This window comes from Hyposmocoma kahamanoa, unplaced genomic scaffold, assembly GCF_003589595.1.
Source record: "Hyposmocoma kahamanoa isolate Upper Pololo Valley unplaced genomic scaffold, ASM358959v1 97, whole genome shotgun sequence".
Lineage (NCBI taxonomy): Eukaryota > Metazoa > Arthropoda > Insecta > Lepidoptera > Cosmopterigidae > Hyposmocoma > Hyposmocoma kahamanoa.
The window spans coordinates 2,783,674-2,791,131 of NW_020655294.1; positions in this window are offsets into that span (position 1 = coordinate 2,783,674).

Sequence of the window (7,458 nt, forward strand, 5' to 3'; positions counted from 1 at the left end):
AATAAAAGAAGTTGTATGAAAATGGTAGATGATTCATGTGAGGCTCGAGAGTTGCGTCAGTATAGAATAGAGTGGAGTCACGTGGTCTCTGCCTACCCCTTATGTGGGACTATTCCCAGTGTGAGCTTATTTATACTTTTCATTATTTACAATATTCATTTCAAATATCTTAAATCGAGACATCCCGCGAAAGCTAAAGCACGCAGATGCTGCAAAGTTTTCATTTCACTAGGTAGGTTACGAGTAGGTATGTAGTTTTAAGTATCGTAAATGACGAGTTCTGAATATAAACCGATCTTATTATGGAATCCTACATTCTCCTCTAATCGTCGTTGCTTTGCCTATTTTATATATATATGAATATTATTCTTTCAAGGAACGAGATTAAGACGAGCCACATACAGCTCGAGATATTATACAGCGCTAAGCAGAAAATACCCCTTTTACTTTAAAAAAAAATTACCCCTTTCACCTCAACACCTTAAAATAGAAACATCTCGACATTATTACAAAACAATTTGCCGCTTTACAAACTAACAGATGCAATAATCTCGTTATTCAAATTTATTTTTCCAACTGAAAAAACTGAAAGAACTTTGCCAAACATACTTCTATATGTCGCTATTTATTGAATACTACTCCTGTAGCAGTTTCATATTTTTGTTTCGCCGACGGAAAAATGAACTTTGTGATCAAAAACTGATCGATAGCGGGGGTGTAATAATGACGTTCGAACTTCGAACATTTTACATAATTTTCAATTGGATGCTGAAACTTGACACAAAAGGTTTTGCCGCCTCTTTCACACTTACAGCGTTTAAGAAATGTTTGTCTCTTTCTATTGAACTTATTGTAATAGTGATAGCTAAGTGAGAAGAAAGTATTGAGTTATGATGAGATACGGGTTCACACACATTACACCTTAAATATATGCAGTAGGTAAAAGCACTTTTATGTTTACGGAAATTGCAATAGTCCAAGTCATCCTGCACCGAATTGTAGGTCATTTCGAAATTGTTTGGGGCAATTATGGCAAATTTATCTATTTTGTAGCAGTTGAATCTTCGGAAGTGAACTAGTAATAGACTAATTATGAAGGTGACCGATTCTAAACCCAACAAATGTGTGAATTAAATTAAATAAGTTATCTATCTCAATAAAGAGTACTTTTCATGGACTTTTCAGTGATAGAATTTATTGGATAAGTTTCACGTATCTGAGTCTGGAAAAACCTTAGAAAAGGACATGAAAAGTACGCTACAATCTGCACTGCCACTGTGCCCGACACCCTGAGACATGAGTTGATAAGTCCCACGTGCCTGTAATTTCACCAGCACCCTTACACCTCGAAACTGGAACGCAGAAATATTGACATCACTGCTTAGCGGCAGCAATAGGTAAAGTGGCAGTATTTCTTAAGACGAAAACATTCACAAGGAGCTCTACTGCTACTACACCCACTGGACTGGGACATAAAACCCTGATATCAATGAAATATTGTCCCTCTTACTAAGTATCATAAAAAAAGTACCGTAAGTTATTTGTCATAGCATGGTATTGCAGTTTATCATTTCACATCTTGACCCGTAGCTCGTGCCATGCTCAACTGCCAATGAGTTATATTTATGTTCAGAAATGGTAGACTTACAGCGATAAGTTGGGAATGTTTGTTTTTTACACCTGAATAGTACCGTAATGACTAACTCAGTTACAGTAAAAATGGCAGATACGGTAATTAGTGACGAGAGAAGCGACATTGGAGTAAATTTTCTGAGAATTTTGATTTCTGAGAATCTGGCAACCTTAATGGCACTAGAATCTTAGTAGCAGTAGAGCTCCTTGTGAAAGAGTGTGTACAGGGAAGTAGATGCAGCACCATATTTATTTCTGACGCCAAGCAGTAATATGAGCATTTCGTATATGTAGCGTAACTCCGCGCGGTGTGCGACGCTCCTAAGTGAACCCCCTTGGCCCGTGTCCGCGCCAACTGAAATATATTTCAAGTTGCACAATTCGCCATTGTTCGTGTTCAGCCGTGTTCACTGTTCACGTTCTTTGTTCAAGTGTTCAGTGTAATGTTCACAATGGAGGAGTAAGAGTTAATTTATTGAGTTTTAACTTTGTAAGTTGGTGGCGTTAAGAGATTTTATGGCTGCGAGTCGTAGGTAGCGCGAGCGCAAAGAAATAATAACTGCCAAGTCGGCATAGATTTGGATTATAGGCATACCTGATTCTGGGGGCGAACAGTTAACGTGCTGGTCTTCCACGCAGAGGTCCCGGGTTCGATTCCCGGACCGGAGAAATATTTGTATGGCCTTCATTTATTTCTCTCGTGAGTTTGGGTGCAATTTGTGGTTGTCTATGTGTGTCTCCATGGCACCCGCGACACAAGGTTTCCCCAGCGGGACTATGGGAGCGTTGTTTTTTTATTTTTTATTTATTGGTTGATTTACAGTTATTACAATGTTACTTACTAAAATTAAATGTAGGTATAGAAGATCTTATCTAATTGCACAACTAATTACAAGTAAACACAGCTTACAAAAACAACATGTATGTAGATAAATTAGAACTTAAAAAAAAAAGCTATTTAATCCAGTTTTAAAAAAAAAGAGAAAAGTAAAATACAAACAAAAAAGTAATAGTAAATACAAGCGAACAAGGGTCTCGACATTATTAGTTAAACAGAAAAAATAAATAAAATTAATTAAAGTTAGATATAAACTATTACGAAAATTGTTCAGCGACTGCCAAAATATATTGCTTACCTGACTGTGCTTATTATATAGTCTACAGAGCCTTGGGACACAGGAATTAAAACCCAGAACGGTCTTGCGGAACGGAGGTACTAAGGGTGTAACTGCATACCTGGGATATTTTGAGGGAATTTTGAAGTTAAATTTAGCGAGCAGTTGTGGACGTGTATATGCGAACCCCTCTTTGCAAGTGATAGCATTTTGAAATACGTCAATCTGTCAGAATATGACCGCAACTTTCTGGCCAAACCCATTGAGTAAGCTAAGTGCCAGAGAAATCTTTTTTGTACCCGTTCCAGCCGCAACATGTGATTTGCGTAATGAGGGCGCCATACCGGGGTAGAATATTCCATTATACTGCGAACTAGGCTATTATAGAGAACTATCTTTGTAATTGTTTAATATTATTATATCTACACTAGTGGAACATCATGGCGTCAGTGTCAACTTGATTAGCAAAAGAAAAAGGACTACATTACGTAGCTAAATATCTTCAATAATTTCTCCACCACGCAGACCCGTTGTCAGTTGGGGATATACAGGTTTCATCGCGTTATTAGCGAGATGTATTCATACTAAACATTTACAAAATGCTAGTAACTTAGACGTGACTGTCATTGGTATATACATGCCACCACAGGAAATCGAACCGTCGACCTCTCAACTAAGAAGCAACGCTTATTCCACTGGCCAACTACCGCTCTTAATAATATAATAAAATACAATAATTTATGTCATACTTACAGTGCCAATGCCACTGAAAAGGTCCATGTTTAGTCCCGAGCCCGCATCGGTCCTAACCCTCTCTTTAGAAGAGACAAATGTAGCTAATACTTCTGAAACTTTTGCGGTCGTGAGCGCAACGTCTCACTAATAATAATGGACTATATATCCGGCAAACAAATATATACATATTTTCATATGCGTTACCAGCATCACAATATCAATTTATTATGGTCACGTATACAAGCCATAATTGTTTATATCAAACAAAACGCAATTAAAAAATAAACAACAATAAAGTATCAAAACATATTAATAACAATAAATGAAATTTTTTTTAATCTCTTACTCAGTAAAATTCAGTGTACGACAGAAGGAGTTTCACTCGGTATAAAATATGTGTAACAGTAACAAAGATTTAATGGCTAATTTGCATTGACTTACAAATTGTTAGAATTGTATTCATTACTTACATGTTTGTTAACTATTCCCCTTGCTTAGAACGGGCAAATAAGAATAGAAATTAATCCAAACATAGCCGTGGGGCAAATTCGATAGCAACAACGCGCGTCCCACGCGACTCAACCACAAAACAGTTCACCCACTCGCAACGCCCCCTAATTCCTTATTTAAAAACCAACAAACAATTGAAAACTGGTTTCATTTAAACTGAATTCGAATTTTAAAATAATGCCCAAGCGCGCGTTGGGTCACGTGGCTTCTAATCTGATGATAAGCTTGACCGACAAATTTTAAAATGCATTCCAACAAAAACTAACGATGGCCAAGGGATTGGTTGCGGGGTGCGGGAGGTGTACTTTTGAGATATAGCAAATTGATATTATAATTTGATCCTGCACCAAAAATAAGTTTGTATCGTCATGTTTGATGTAGGATTGTTTAATATATTGTGACTCCTAGTGTGTCGGTTTGACGATCTTTGTTCGAGAATTGAATGAAATCCCAATCTTTGCAGATGACAATTTAATATCATTGTTTCCGAATTACTGTGCGTGTGCACCTACTTAAGACTTTGAACGTACTTCGAGCCTATATGTATAGTCTATCTACATACTTATTTCTTCGGTAGTATAATACAATTGCAACTGAGATGTTCCCAAAGTAAGTTATTATAAGCAAAGTCCACTTACTGAGAGCATGAGCTACGTGGTCACACAAGATCTGACGACATAACATTTTTCTAAATAAGCCATTTATTTTTATGTCTTAAACAGAGAAAACCAATGAAATTCGTTTTGTTACTATCTTAAGACAGCAGTAGAGTTCCCACGAAAGAGTTTGTTCAGGTAAGTACTGCCGCCGTACCTATTTCTGCCGTCAAGCAGCTTGTGAGCATTACTGAGTTCCGGTTTGAAAGGGTAAGGGTTGGAAAGGTACTGGTGAAAATACAGGCTCACGGGACTTGTCAACTAATGCCTCAGGGTGACGGGCGCAGCGGCAGTGCAGTGTCAGATCTACGCAATTTAAAGCTCTGGGTGGTACTGCAACTGCAACAGCAGGCGCACGACTCGTTCGCCCTGTCACTTGGTATCATAAAAAAAATCGTGTTTTTATAATTATGCATGCCTTAAGGATTATTCGTAATTTTTTCCTGGGGGTCGATGCAGAACCTTATGATAACTCAGTTGTCGACCGACTTCTTTTCATTTTTAATCACAACACGCGAACCGAACGTCAGACTGTCGTATACGAAAATAAGCGATTACCCTACGAAACCCGTACGATTACCTTAGTATTGATAAGGTTTTAGGGCCCGCTGAAAATCAGCGTCACAGCCTTTTCTCGGTGATGACAAGCTGAGTGGAATCCTGTTACATACGCCACAGCCGTACACATGACATTCAATCTAATTGTGTAGAATATTTAATGTTTGCTTTGTTGTGTATGATTTTATTTTTATTCCTTTCTTTTTTGTCATTTTATTTAATAATTTTTTTTGTTTTAATTTAGCGTCGTCTCTTTTTTTATCTTTCTTACTGTGTATTTTTTTATTGCGGCGTAGTAATAACTATTACTAGAACCCGTAGAGCTACTCGACCGGCAAAGGCTACAAATGTTATCAATAAAAGTTACCGTACGTAATATTGTTTACAAAGCGAGAATGTAACAAGGAAATGTCTTATTATTTTAAATAAAGTCTGAATTTTGTTCAGTTTTATTAATTTATTTTAATGCAAGACTAATGCATTCCTATATTTTAGGCCTCTGAAGTCTTAAAAATTTATAACATAAATGGATTTTCATTTTTCTTATAATCTATTTCACCGGCTAACTCCGTAAACGCTGTTGTATAACGATATCGTGTCTGAACCCGAATCGACCGTTTAACTGGAATGTTCTGAATAGCTCAGAAAGCGCCCTTCGATTCAACAATGATATCCAATAAAATATCGCAGTGTTCTGACTCGGGTCCTGGCCTGCCACGCCGACGTCCCGAGTTCGAATCCAGGGCCGGGAGAAATGTTTGTATGGCCTACATTTATTTCTTACGTGAGTTTGGGTGTAACTCGTGGTTGTCTATAAGTGTGTCCATGACACCCGCGATACAAGGTTTCCTTAATGCAGGGCTAGAAAAGAAACAATAAAAAAATAATTGAAACAAAACTAAAAGGGGACTCGTAGGTCATCGGCTTCAGACATAAGATTTTTTTTGTTAAATGAAATGTTGAAACACTTGAAATCTGTGGAAAAAGAAATTTATCTCATAAAAATGTATGTTTATGTTCGCTAATTCGTTGCTTAGTTTTTTGTAATGCATTTTTCTATGTATTGAAGTATTTAGCAATTATTTCAAACATAAGAAACTTTATGCTTGTAAACTTTTAATTAAGATTGCAAAAATTTTAAAGTAATATTTTTATAAGCGAATTAGTAGTGGTTTCCAGCAGAAAAAATTGTACAGAAAAAGTTACTTATTTTGATCATAATATTGCCCCACTACAATGTTTCAAGAAAAATAAAAATAGAAATATAGTCGAGATCAGACTGAAGGCCCCCTCACGTTTCCACCCATTTAGCACACGAATAAACTTGTCTCAAATTATACCGAATGTCCCGAGCCGTAGCCCCGGCTTCTAGCCCGCATTTAGCACCAGACTAGGATACTAGACAGACGCTAACATAATCATAACCCGCACATCTACGAGTACATAAGCTATTCAAGCTCAGAGGCCAGCAGAGGCACAATGCCTCAGACGGCGCGGTGACATTATCTTGCCTCGGACGAAGCGAGGCGAGGCGGCGCGGGCCCTTGTCTGTATTGAGTATTGATTGCCTCGAGTCTGTGTTGCGTTAACACGCGTGAATTGTCTTAGTCATTGAACAACGATTGTACGAGGATTAGAAAGCCCATAAGTACCCTAGAATAAGTTGTCACTAGCTATAACGGTAAAAGGAAAAGCCTGGTCGAAGCCATAACCCGCATTGAACCTAGTTGTAATACTTAATAAAGCATCGAGTAATACTTACTCGATGCCTTGGATAAATTACAGCGTCGTGCTACTCGAATCATAGGCGACGAAGAGGTCTCATCACGCCTTGAACCTCTGCAACTGCGTAGAGATGTTGCATCGCTTAGCGCCTTTTACCGCATGTACCATGGTGAGTGCTCTGAAGAGCTGTTTAACCTCATCCCCCCTTCCCCGTTCCTGCTCAGAACCACGCGTGCTGGCCTTCGTAGTCACCGTTTCACTACCTGCCGAATTCCATCGCGTACTAAAAGGTTCGGTGGCTCCTTTCTCTGCCGCACGGTTGACAAATGGAACTCCCTTCCGGCACATGTCTTCCCTCCCTCTTATGATATGGGGTCCTTCAAACGAGGCGTGAAGAGGCATATTGTAGGCAGGCAGGGTGGAGGTGGCTAGTGCAGTGAGGATTCCATCGCTGCACTAGGTTCCTTCGCGTTTGGATACCACTTTCCACTTAACATCAGGTGGAGTGGAGTCATTTGCCTGTCATG